This window comes from Notolepis coatsorum (genome assembly GCF_963971535.1).
Source record: "Notolepis coatsorum genome assembly, chromosome: 4".
In the NCBI taxonomy this organism is placed as follows: Eukaryota; Metazoa; Chordata; class Actinopteri; order Aulopiformes; family Paralepididae; genus Notolepis; species Notolepis coatsorum.
This window is the reverse complement of record NC_140168.1, coordinates 85,198,176-85,212,717: the sequence shown is the minus strand read 5'-3', so window position 1 is coordinate 85,212,717 and position 14,542 is coordinate 85,198,176.

Genomic DNA, 14,542 nt, shown 5'->3' with positions numbered 1-14,542 from the left:
AAAGGGTAGACACTTGCCCTGGATTAATAGTGAACTTATAAATCTGTATAAACAAAGAGATAAGGCTTGGGAAAAGCATCGTCTGACAAAGGATTCTGCCGACTTCATTGCATATAAACAAATACGGAACTTATGTACAACTAAAACAAGAAATGCTAAATCCAACTATTTCAAAGATTGTTTAAGCAATGAATTTAGCAATCCAAAACAGTTTTGGAAGAGAATCAACAGCATTACTAAGAAGTCGTCTATAAATCCCACTCATATTAGAATTAATAATGAAGTTGTCAATGATCCCTCCTCAATTGCACTTGCCTTTAATCAGCACTTTAATTCTGTCTGCAGACTCAAATTTAATGACTCCTCATATTCCGATGTGCCTCTTAATAACACCAGATGCAACAGCTCTTTTTCCTTTAGAAGTATACGTCCGTTTGATGTACAGAAGGTCATTGATGAATTAAGATTGGGTACTAGCTGTGGTTCAGATGGTATGGAGATCAAATTCATCAAACTTGCATCTCATGTATTATCATATCCTTTGTCTGATTTATTTAATTTATCTTTAACAACTAATGAAACTCCATTAAGCTGGAAATGTGCAAAAGTCATTCCATTGCATAAAGGTGGTGATCCTTCGGATCTCAATAATTATAGACCAATTTCAATTATTAATAGTATAGCAAAAGTATTTGAAAAACAAATTTTTAATCAATTATCCCATTATGTTAATGATTCTCATATTTTATCACCATGCCAATCTGGTTTCAGGCCAAACTATTCCACAACTACAGCCCTTCTGAAGTTGACCAATGATGTTCACTCAGCAATGGACAATAACATGGTTACTGGTGCAATATTTATAGATCTCACAAAGGCTTTTGATTTGGTTGATCATTATCTTCTTCTTGACAAACTGTGTGCTATTGGTGTCTCTAATAATTCTTTACTTTGGTTCAATTCCTATCTCCACCAGAGACGTCAATGTGTATCATATCAGGGTAAACAGTCTGATTTTTTGATTATGGATAAAGGTGTTCCTCAAGGATCATCTTTAGGACCATTATTATTTTCTATATTTGTTAATGATCTCACCCTGATACCATCTGACTGTCTTACTCAATTGTATGCTGATGATACAGTGATTTATTCTTCTAAGTCTGATATTCAACAAATTCAGTACTCTTTACAGACTCATTTTGATGCTGTCCAGAAATGGTTATCTATTAACAAACTTTTATTAAATAAGAAGAAGTCCTATAGTATGCTGTTTGGTACTAGATCAAATCTGGTGCAAATATCAAATCAGTTGTCGATTAAGTTTTTAGATTATGCTCCTCTTGAAAATGTCGATGAATATAAGTATCTGGGTCTTTGGCTTGATTCTCAACTCACCTTCAAGTCACATATTGATGCTGTGATGAAGAAAACAAATTGTAGCCTGAGAATATTGTATCGTTCTATTAACTGTTTTTCTCTTCAGGTTAGGAAAAGAATCATTATACAGCTGGTACTTCCAATAATGGATTACGCAGACATAGTCTATCAAAACACCACACTAACAAATCTCTGTCCTTTAAATGTTACCTATAATAGTGTTTGCAGATTTATATTGAGGTGTCCTTATAGAACCCATCACTGTCTTATGTTTGAGTTGTTAAACTGGCTTTCTCCCCAATTCAGAAGACATTTTCATTGGTTGCTTTTTGTTTACAAATGTATTTACTTTAATTATCCCCCCTATCTAAAGCAGTTCTTAACACCATATAGTTCAACTTATAATTTAAGACACACGGATCTTCCTTTCTTTAGTATACCTCGAACCATTAAAGCTATCGGTCAACTTGCCTTTAAATATAAAGCACCAGCTGATTGGAACAAACTGCCTAGTTCACTCAGATCTCTTACTTCTTACCGGTTATTCAAGATATCTTTGTTCACTCATCTACAGACTACTTGCACCTGTTATTGATTTACTGTGTTAGGGCTTAAATGTCGTTTCAGATCAAATTATAATTTTGTTTGTGTTTTATAAGGGAACATATATATATTTATTGGTGATCCTCTTGGGAGGAATCAGTGTGGATTGTGGGAGTGAGCTTGGGAGAGCGTCTGTCAGTGTATAAGTGCATTTGTTGTCTTGTTTTTTGTTTTGTTATGTATTGTATTGTATGTTTTGTATCCTATGTTAAGGACCCCCTCGAAAACGAGATAGCATATCTCAAGGGGTTTATCCTTCAAATAAAAATTTCAAATTAATACCTACACCAAAGGATTAGATACTGACTAAGGCAAATATGTATGGTATGGGTCCAGTGACCCTCCTTGAATTTCTTTCTTCTCTTATCCTTCGCCCTTTCTATTTCTTTTATACTAAATTTCTCTTTGCCTTTTGATTCACCCATTTACAAACCACATCTTCCTTGATTATTAATACAACATTGTTAAACAGACATAAATAATAAAGTACAAAAAATATAATACAATTGTAATACCCAAAAAAAAGAAAAAGAAAACCAGAAAATACTAACTAAGTCAAAAGTGTGTGACATGGGTTCAGAGACCCTCCTTGAACCTCTTTCCTCCTTTACCCTTCGCCCTCTTGTGATGCATTTGGTTCTTCCTCTGTGATGTCGTTTTCGTTCCCCTTGTAATCCTCCCACTTTCCCCATCTTTCTCCAAATTTCTCTTCCTGTAACCTCAGCATGTGTGTTATCCTCTCCATATCCTGTATCTCCTCCACTATTCCTACCCATTGTGCTATTGTCGGTGGGTCTTCTTTGTACCACAGTCTTGTTATTGCTTTTCTGGCCGCTATCAACATTATCTTTATTAAATATTTGTCCCCCCCTTGTATTCCCTCGTGTGTCAGGTCTCCTAAGTAAAGCACCAGTCCTGTTTGTGGTAACCCGTATCCTAATATTCTGATCATTGCCTCCCCTATCTCCTCCCAATACCCCTTCAGCTTCTGACATCCCCAGAATATGTGCGTGTGATTTGCCCCTTCCTTCCCACACATCCTCCAGCATGCTCTTTGTGTTGGTGCATATTTTCCCTTCAGCTCTGGGGTTATAAAGAATCTGATTATGTTTTTCCATCCAAACTCTTTCCATATCCTCGATCCTGTTGTTGAATGTTGCACCTCGCATATGTTCCCCCATTCCTTCCCTGTTATTCCTATCTCTAGTTCTCTCTCCCATTTCTCCCTTATATAATCGGTCGTGTGTCCCTTGCTGGTCATTATAGCCCGGTACAGTGCTGATATTACCCTTCCTTTTCCTCCTTCGTATGCCCTTACTATCATCCTAATTATTCCATTCTGTTCTTCTTCCTTGTCCCCTCTTATTTCTTTATTATAGTAATCTCTAATCTGTAGATATCTGGAGTGGTCCTTGTTTTCTAGTCCAAATTTCTCCTTTAATTTTTGTAGTGTTTGCATTTCCCCCTTCTCTATCATTTTGCATATCGCTGTTGCCCCCCCCCCCCCTCTCCCACCTTCTGAATCCATGGTCCAGCCTCCCTGGTTTGAATCTCTTGTCATGTGCTATCCATCTCAGAACCCCTGACTGCTTTTCTAATTTGTGTGTTTTTACTACTCTGTTCCATATGGTCAAGGTGCATTTGGTGATAGGATCTAACAGTCCCTCTTTTTCTTTGAACAGTTCCCTATCTCCCACCAGAGCTTGTACCTTGTATCCCTCCCCTTCTTTTTCAATGTCTTTCCATCTTGCCTCATATTTGTCGTTACACCAGCACGTCACTGCTCTCAGTTGCGCTGCATAATAATAATCTTGTAGGCTGGGTACTGCCATCCCTCCCTCTTCCTTTGGTAGTTGTAGTGTTTTATATCTGACCCGTGGTCTTCTCCCCGCCCATATGAACCTCGATATCAGTCTGTCCCACTTCCTGAATTGATTCTGTGGTATTTGTATCGGTAGTGACTGGAACAGGTACAGTAACCTTGATAGTATGTTCATTTTAATGACCTCTATTCTTGAATTGAAGTCCAAGGGCATTACTGTCCATCTCTCTAAGTCTCTCTTGATGTTCTGATTTATCTGTGTATAGTTCGCCTCAAACAGTTTCCCCACCCCTCTCGTGATGTTCACCCCTAAGTATTTAATCTTCTCCATGTCCCATCTTATCCCGTACTGTTCCCTAATTTCCGTCGTTGGGGTATAGTTCCATGCTAAGGTCTGTGTCTTTGTCACGTTTAGTTTGTATCCTGAGTAGTGGCCATATTCCTTCAGTAGATCCATCAGTGCCGGGAAGCTCTTGTCTGGTTGTCTCATGTATACTATCACGTCGTCCGCAAATAGGCCTAGTTTATATTCCGTTCCCTTTATCCTTACTCCCTTGATGTCCTCGGTCTGTCTGATCAGTTGCGCCAGTGGTTCTATGAAAACGGCGAAGAGCGTTGGTGAGAGACAACATCCCTGTCTGGTAGCCCTCTCCAATCTGATTCTATCCGTCAGGCTGCCATTCACCTTAACCCTCGCTGTCGGTTCTTGATATAGCGCCTTGATCATCTTCATCGCCCTCCCGTTCAGTCCGAACCTCATCAATGTTTTATATAAAAATGTCCATCTCACACTGTCGAATGCTTTTTCTGCATCTAGGCTAATCAGTACCGCGCTACCACCTTGTTTTTGTATCTCCTCTACTATGTGTAATGTCTTTCTCACGTTGTCCTGTGTCTGTCTCCCTTTAATAAATCCAGTTTGATCTTCATCTATAATGTCTGGCATAAACGTCTCAAATCTCTTTGATATTATCGATGTATACATCTTGTAATCCACGTTGAGTATGGACACAGGTCTGAAACTACTACATAATTCTCTATCCTTCCCTTCCTTCGGTATCGTGGTGATTATGGCTTCCTTCCACGAGGGGGGCATTTTGCCCTCTTCCATCGTGTGTCTAAACGCCGCCCCTAACATGGGTGCTAATTCCGTTCTAAATGTCTTGTAGAATTCCGATGGGAATCCGTCGCTCCCCGGAGATTTGTTGTTTTTAGCTCTACTAATTGCCTCTTCCAGTTCTCGTTCCGTAATTATTTTATTTAATTCTTCATTCTGTTCTTTCCCTATCGATGGTAACTCTAGCTTCTCCAGATATGCTTCTATTTCCTCTTCTCCCGCTGCTTTTGGCTGTGTGTATAGTCTCTCATAGTATTCTCTAAATGTCCTCTCTATTTCAGCTGGGTCTCTCAATATTTATAAGTCTTTGTATCCCTTATTGTGTGTATCGTGTTCAACTTCTGTTGCGTCCTAATTCTCCTAGCCAACAGTCTGGTCGCTTTTGGTCGCGTTTGTTTCATGAACCTCGCTTTCTTTTCTATTTCCGTCAATAATTCCCTATTTATCCTGGCCTTTACTTCTTTGATTTCTCCGAGCGTTTCCTGTACTTTTGATATCTGGTGTCTCCCCTCTAGCTTCTTCAGCTTCCCTATCAGATTGTGATATGTCTCCGTTCTGGCCTTCTTCAGCATTGCTGTCTTCTCCATCAATTTCCCCCTTATCACCACCTTCAGTGTGTCCCATAGAATGTTCGGATCTACCGCCCCGTTGTCATTTTCTTCCTTATACCTGGCTATCTCCTCCTTGATCTGACTCACCACCCCCTTGTTATTTAATATTCCTACATTTAGTCTCCAGATCGTGTTCCTCCGTCTCCCTTCTAGATCTACTGTCAGATATATGGCACTGTGATCCGATATGTCCGCTACTCCTATTCTGCTCTCCCGTACCCTGTAGCTGTCCCCCGTCGTCATCAAAAACATGCGGGTGTTTTTGTGTGTATTCCCTGTCCATGGCGTGCATCCCCCTCCAAACATCTATAATTCCCATTTCCGTCATCTGAATATTCATATATCTACTGATTTGTATCCGTCCTATTCCAGTACTCGTGGTGTCTAGGTCGTGATTCAGTACTACATTAAAATCTCCCGCGCATATCAATATCCCTTCTAGTTCCATCACTATCATAGCAAAAATGGTCTCATATAAATCCCTCTCACTCTCTGGGGGTGCATAAACATTCACTAACGTAACCATTTGGCCCTCCATTTTCCCCTTCACCAGAACAAATCTTCCCTCCTTGTCTCTTACTTCCTTGATCAATTCAAATTTGACTGTGTTTTTGATTAACGTGATTACTCCTCTCCTCAGGTTCCATTTAAAGGAACTATAGTATGCATTTTCATATCCAAATCTCTTCAGTTTCTCATGATCCTGTGCTACCAAATGTGTCTCCTGCAAAAAAATCACTTCCATCTCACTTTTTTTACACTTCAACATCACTTTGCCCCTCTTTATCGTATTATTCATTCCATTAACGTTTAACGACATCATTTTTATACCTTTAACCTTTGTCATCTTTCTTCTTCTTTCGCCTATCAGTCCCCCCCATGTCACAGTCATTCCCCCCTCCGGTTGTAGCCTCCGCTCTCTTCACCGTATACATATAATGATTAACACAAATAAAAAACATAAACTTTACATAAAGTGCTCCCAAGGCGTTCGGGGGGTCCCTGTGTCCCCCCCTGTCCCCTGCTGGTGGGTGAGGGGTAATTGCTCTCCTAGCGAGAGGCCCCCTCCTGACGGCTTGGGGGTTTGAAACCCTTACCCCCAACCGCTCGTCATATTTGTCCAGCCTTCTTACTGTTTTTATTGCTGTCGAGCTCCTGGTCAAAAGCGCTCTGTCCTTCATTCTGATCAAAGACCCCCATTTCCTAGGTCCCTCTCAGTGTGGCTCATATGTTCCAATGTCCCTCCTTCCTCCCAAGCACGTGTGTGGTGTCTTCTGTGTACCCCTTTTACTTTCTTTTCCTCCCCTCTATTTTCTATGTGATGTCCATTTATCCCCTTAATCCCTTCCAACTGTGTTACTCTCAGCATGTGTCTATGTATTTGTTTCAATATGTTCTGTGTTCCGTCTATTTTACCTAATTATATTTCCATTTATTTCCTCCATCAGCATGTGTATTATGTGTCCATGTATACGTTATGTTCGTTCCTATATCCTGCCTCTACCTGGGAATGTGTGTTTATGTATATGTTATTTCAGTTTCTATATTTTGTCTCTATTTGGATAGTTTTTTCAATCTCTTGTGCGTGTACTCATCCGTTCGTCTCCTCCCGCCTCCTCTCCCCTCCTTCTCCGTCTCTGGCCTCCTCGTCTGTCTCCGCCTTCGGTCTGTCACGTCTCACCTCGGCCTTCTCCTCTCTCCTCCCTCCTCTCCCGGGTTTCGATCTCCTACTCTGGTCCATCTGCGTGCTTTCTCCAATCTCTGCTGCAGGCTCAGCTTCTGGCCCTCCTGTCCCCTTCCTTCTCCGTCCTCCGCCATCTGCATCCCCCGTCGTCTCATCTCCTCCGCCGCCTCCCGCGCCGTCGCGTACGTCACCGTCCCTTCCTTCCAGTGAATCCTTAGCGAGGTCATGGGTGATTGGAATTTCATTCCGTTTTCTTTCAGAATTCTCTTCAGTCCCGCGTAGGACCTGCGTGTTATTGCTACCGCTGTCGAGTAATCGTGATCAAACAACAGTCTTTTCCCCTCGATTTCTATCTTCTTGGTCCACGCGGTTCTGAGTACCAATTCCTTAATCTCAAATCTCAGAAAGTTAATAATCACCGCCCTCGGAGGTCTGTCCGGTTTCGGTCTCGGAGCCAACGCCCTGTGGGCCCTCTGTATCTCCATTTTTTCCAGTCCCGTCTCCTCCAGTTGTTCCTTGATAAGCTTTTCCACATATTGGGTCACCGATTCCCCTTCGACTCCTTCTTTCAATCCCCATATTCTGATGTTATGTCTCCGTGACCTCCCCTCCATGTCCGATAGCTTTGTCTCCATCTGTTCTTGTTGTTGAATCGCACACGTTAATACCTCGTGTATCTCTGTGTTCCATTCCTCCGCTTGCGCCGTTCTTGTCTGTAACTCGGTTACGTTTCTGTCCTGTTCCGCCATCTTCTCATCCACCCTTTTGAGTTCTGTATTCATTTCACCTCTGAAGTCCTCCTGTTCCTTCCTCAATTCCTCCCGTAACTTCCCAATATCGTTCCTTATCGTGTCCGTGTTCAGTTTTATCGTCGCTGTTATGGTCTCCAATATCCCGGCCTGCATGACCACGGCCCATCCTGGCATTCCCGTGCTTGTCCCAGCCGATCCTCCTCCTTCGTCCGCCTGACCCTTCTCGGTCTCGTTTCGGGGGCTCTGTTCCATCAAACTCTCCTCTTCCCGTGAGTCCTCCATTTCTCTCTCCTTCACAATTGTTTTTTCCTCCTTCCTTCTCGTCTGCATTTTCATTTTTAATCACTTTTCGGGTCCTTTTTATCCGTTTTTTCACTCTTTTGACCAGGAGCTCCACCGCATGCGTGTTACCCTTCCGCTCTCATACCGGAAGCCGGCAGAATAAAGCATTTTTACCAATAAAGACACATCATATTGTAGATGACTGAACAAAAAAAGATGTGGACTCATGTTTTGAGGGTTAAAGATGGTAATAAAATGTCTGAAGTGGTCACATATATCTCTGGCATGCTTATATACAAGAGTGCTGCTTTCACTGCCATTTCTTACGTAGGTCTACATGTATGTAATACGGTAAATACGTCCTCTGTTCTGGATCTTCTTTGTTGACACAACATTCAAGTCTTTTTTCTATTTGTATTTTGTGCCCTAAACTACTAATCATCATCATCATCATCACTAAAACAATTGTCAAAGTCTATCTCTTCGATCTCCATCTCTTCCTCTGCCTCATCACACTCGTACTCTCCATCCTCCTAGTGAGATGGCGCTGCTCCGACCGGCTGCCTTTCTGTTCGCTCCGTCGAGACTGTGCTTACTTTTGTTAATATTTATAGTTTTAAGAGTTTTGTCTGTACCAACAGTAGGTGCATTTAATGTGTATGACCGTCAGTCACTTATAGACATCGGATTACGGGAAACTTACCGATTGGATTACTCACTGGATCAGCTTTCCGAACCGCAACAATGGCCTGTGGAGATTCTCAGGAAAATGGGACCAGATCCCGACCCCAGGAACAAAGGAACCAGACGGCGTGGGAAGAGAGCTGGGATCCGTAACAGGCTGAGATCCAGACGACACCGAACGCCATTACCCAGTATATTGCTAGCCAATGTACAATCAATTGACAATAAACTGGACGATATCCAATTCAATACCAAAGAGACGTTAGGGACTGCAACGTTCTCTGCTTCACCGAAACGTGGCTGACGCCGGACGTCCCAGACCACGCAATCCAACCGGCCGAACACTTCTTCATCCACCGCAAAGACAGATCAGCAGAGTCCGGCAAACAACGTGGAGGAGGTATCGCCTTCATGTTTAACAACAATTGGAGCGATCCAACTAACGTGAAGGAATTATCCAACCACTGCTGCCCAGACCTGGAATATATAACCATCAAGTGTCGTCCTTTCTTCCTCCCGAGGGAGTTAACGGCGATCGTCCTGATCGGAGTGTATATTCCACCGCAAGCCAGTAACAACGTTGCGCTCTCCAGACTCCATGACGAGGTAAATAGAATACAAGCGGCGAACGTTAACGCCGCCATTTTAGTGCTGGGTGATTTCAATAGCGCCAATCTGAGAAAGGTATTACCTGACTTCTATCAGCATGTGACTTGCAACACCAGAGGCGGTAACATCCTAGATCACTGTTACACGCAATTTAAGGGTGGCTACAAGGCTCATTCTGATAGTGGCTTTGGTAAATCAGATCACGCGTCCATTTTCCTTTCACCAAATTACAAACAGAGAATCAAAAACACTCCTGTAGTCTCGCGAGAGGTGCAGAAATGGGATTTGACGTCAGAGGAGACGCTCCAGGCTGCGTTTGACTGCACAGACTGGAACGTGTTCCGCGACACAGATAACATTAATGTCTACACGGAGACAGTGCTGGACTATGTTTGTACTTTGGTGGAAGAAACAATCCCCACTACCAAAATGAGAGTTTACCCAAATCAAAAACCCTGGGTAGACAAATCCGTCCGTGAAGCTCTGAGAGAGCGCACCAAAGCATACAACGACGGCCTAGTGGCAGGCAACATGAATGACCACAAGGTGGCGCGATACAACGTAAGGAGGACAGTGACAGAGGCCAAACGGCGCTACAGGGATAAAATTGAACTCCAGTTTGAACAAGCTGACTCTAGAGCTATGTGGCAGGGGCTCAAAACGATGACAGACTACAAAGGCGCCTCCCTCAAACTGAAACAGTGACATCTCCTTAGCAAATTACCTCAATACCTTCTATGCGAGGTTTGATGCTGGTAATAACAACACCAGCCCACAAGCCACGGCAAAGGGGGGGGGGGGGGTCTGCTGCTGATGGAGACTCAGTGTTCAGGGTAACAGAGCATGAGGTGAGGCGGACCTTTAAAAAAGTGAATATCAGGAAGGCAGCAGGTCCGGACGGCATCCCCGGCCGCGTCCTAAAGGTCTGTGCCGACCAACTAGCCCCGGTATTCACTGACATATTTAACCTGTCCTTAGAACAGGCTGTCATCCCCACCTGCCTGAAGAAGTCCACTATTATCCCTGTACCCAAAAAATCCAAGCCTGCTTGCCTCAACGACTACTGCCCTGTAGCTCTCACCTCCATAGCCATGAAGTGCTTTGAGAAGCTAGTAAAGGGCTACATCTGCTCCTCCCTCCCCATCAACATGGACCCCCTGCAATTTGCATACCGCCCCAACAGGTCCACGGAGGACGCCATAGCCCATGTGCTGCACACAGCAGCGTCACACCTGGACAAGAGGCAGGGGAACTATGTGAGAATGCTATTCATCGACTACAGCTCGGCATTCAATACCATAGTCCCCTCCATACTCATAGCCAAGCTCAGGGACCTGGGCTTGAACTATGACCTCTGCCAGTGGGTCTTGGACTTCCTGACTGGCAGACCCCAGGTGGTGAGAGCAGGCAACTGCACCTCCTCATCCATCACCCTCAACATAGGGGCCCCCCAGGGCTGTGTTCTGAGTCCCCTCCTCTACTCCCTGTACACACACGACTGTGTGGCTCAGCGGAGTAGCAATACAATCATCAAATTTGCTGACGACACAGTGGTGGTGGGCCTGATCTCTGCCAACGACGAGAGGGCCTACCTGGAAGAGGTCAAGGTCCTGGCGGGATGGTGCCAGGATAACAGCCTCTCCCTGAACGTCAGCAAAACAAAGGAGATGATTGTGGACTTCAGGAGGTCGGGGGTCAAGGACTACAGCCCCCTCAGCATCGACGGGGCACCGGTTGAGAGAGTCAACAGCTTTAAGTACCTCGGAGCCTACATATCCGAGGACTTGACATGGACCACACACATTGACAGTGTTGTGAAGAAGGCACGACAACGCCTCTACTTCCTCAGGCGCCTAAGGAAGTTCCAAGTCAGTCAGAAGATCCTTAAGAACTTCTACTCATGTACAATAGAGAGCATCTTGACTGGCAACATCACCTCCTGGTTTGGGAATAGCACTGCACAAGACCGAAGCAGACTACAAAGAGTGACACGTTCAGCCGAACGCACAATTGGAGGGGGGCTCCCCACCCTCCAGAACATTTACAACAAGCGTTGCAAGGGCAAGGCTAAGAGAATCATTAAAGACTCCAGTCACCCGAACAACTGCCTCTTTGAACTGCTGCGGTCAGGCAAGCGATACCGGAGTCTCAAGGCGAGCACAGAAAGACTCAGAAGAAGCTTCTATCCCCAGGCCATCAGACTGCTAAACGAACAATGAACACTACACAACAACAACCACCAAACGCACATAGCACACACATCCACACGCACACACTCACTTTAAACAGACACACTGTAGCACCCACTCCACACACTTTATAGCACACACCCACTTTAAACAAACACACTGTAGCACCCACTCCCCACACTTTATATTTATTGATGAAGGATTGCACTACAACTCGTACACCTTACTGTAAATTTTACCTAAATTGTACCTCATCCCATTTCTGCTTTGCACTATATAGTACTGTACATTAGTACACTGCATAGTATTGTATATTATATGGTAACTCAGAACATTGTACATATGTCTATACCGAACACTGTGACCTCATTTTCTTCTTCTAAATTACATGCTATACTATGTTATTTGATACTATCTTGTCTAGCACAGTCTCTGGAGCGTAACAGTAAGAAGCATTTTGTATGAAAGTATTCTGTACTTCTGTATGACAACTATTAAAGAAACTTGAACTCCTCATCCATGTTATTTTTTGCATAATCTGCCTCCTTATCAAGAGCTTCTTGCTCTTCTGACTCCACTTTCTGGGCCAGTACCTCAACAAGAGAAGGACGGAGGATGGGTCCAACCGTCCAGACAGGTTCTAACACCTCCTCATCCATTGTTTTTCTCAGTCCATACTTTGATCATAGGCTTTGGGCCTCTTGAATATTGGCTGTTCTGCTCTTTTGTAGCAGGCGACTCTGAAGTTGGCTCACTGTACATGTGGGATGAGACAGACCTTGGGAGGAGGCAGGCGTTCAAGGTCTACTTTGGAGTTTGCATCTAGGACTTTATCAGCACCCATTCTTTTCTGCAGCATCTTGGCTCACACAGCATCAACTGACTCCATCCGACCATGGCCATCCATAATGCATGTGAAGGACTCCATCTCCTGTTGGAGCTCATCTGTTACCAGCGACAATGCGCCAAGCTGACTAAAAACCTTCTGGAATATAGGGTTCTTCTGCAGCTTATTCAACGGATTCACCTGTCTCTTTCCTTTTAAAGCGCTGGCACAGTCATCCCCAGAAAAGTCATAGTATCCCAGCAGAGTGCTGCAGTACTCTGAGCCCAGAGACTCAGCCAGTTCGGACACATGTATTAGCTTGCAGTGCCAGTGTCGTGGTCGGGGAGCCAGTGCCGTGGTCCAGGTATCTGGAGAGGTTGGTCATGCTGACATGGTAGATGAGGATCATCAGTATATAGAGGTTGGTCATGCTAACATGGTAGATGAGGATTTGTTTATTTGTTTATTTAAACGGATCCCCATTAGCTGATGCCTTAGCGGCAGCTAGTCTTCCTGGGGTCCAACAACATACATATACACAAGATAACATACACCGATAGAACATAAGAAAGCATATATCACAAAGAAAATTAATCATAGAATAGAGAAAAATATGTATCATAGAATAAAAAGAAATGTAAAACAGGAGATGAAAAACAAGAGATAAAAAACAAGAGATGAAATCCAGTTAGAACCAAATAAAATGATTTATCAGGGTGTGCATGTATTCAAGCTGTGCTGTATCATGAATTGAAAATAGGGGACAAGACGAAAGTCCCCCTCCGGTCCGCATCCCCCCCAAGTAGATGGTAGATGAGGATCATCAGTATATAGAGGTTTGTCATGCTGGTAGAGGAGGTTCATCAAGGTATCTGTCTGGAGAGGTCGGTCATGCTGACATGGTAGAGGAGGATCATCAGTATATAGAGGTTGGTCATGCTGACATGGTAGAGGAGGATCATCAGTATATAGAGAGGTTGGTCATGCTGACATGGTAAAGGAGGATCATCAGTATATAGAGGTTGGTCATGCTGGCTGGTAGAGGAGGATCATCAGTATGTGGAGAGGTTGGTCATGCTGACATGGTAGAGGAGGGTCACCAGTATGTGAGATGTTGGTCATGCTGGTAGAGGAGGATCATCAGTATATGGAGAGGTAGGTCATGCTGACATGGTAGAGGAGGGTCATCAGTATATAGAGGTTGGTCATGCTGACATGGTAGAGGAGGATCCCCAGTATGTGGAGAGGTTGGTCATGCTGGTAGAGGAGGATCATCAGTATGTGGAGAGGTTGGTCATGCTGGTAGAGGAGGATCATCAGTATATAGAGGTTGGTCATGCTGACATGGTAGAGGAGGATCATCAGTATATAGAGAGGTTGGTCATGCTGGTAGAGGAGGATCATCAGTATATATATAACAAAAAATAACATGGATGAGGAGGATGGAGAGTACAAGTGTGATGAGGTAGAGGAAGAGATGGAGATCGAAGAGATAGACTTTGACAATTGTTTTAGTGATGATGATGATGATTAGTAGTTTAGATCACAAAATACAAATAGAAAAAAATACTTGAATGTTGTGTCAACAAAGAAGATCCAGAACAGAGGACGTATTTACCGTATTACATACATATAGACCTACGTAAGAAATTGCATTGAAAGCAGCACTCTTGTATATAAGCATGCCAGAGATATATGTGACCACTTCAGAAATTGTATTACTATCTTTAACCCACAAAACATGAGTCCACATCTTTTTTTGTTCAGTCATCTACAATATGATCTGTCTTTATTGGTAAAAAATGCTTTATTCTTTGTAAAGGTGCCACTAATTTGCATACTAGCTCGCCACAAACAGGTGATCATTCTGGCAATAGTTTTATTATGATTTTTGACCCTCAAAATATGGGTCTAGACAACCTACTTGTTCAGTTATTTGCAATATTGGCTGAAATAGCGACATTCATTTTTTGATAATCAAGTCCT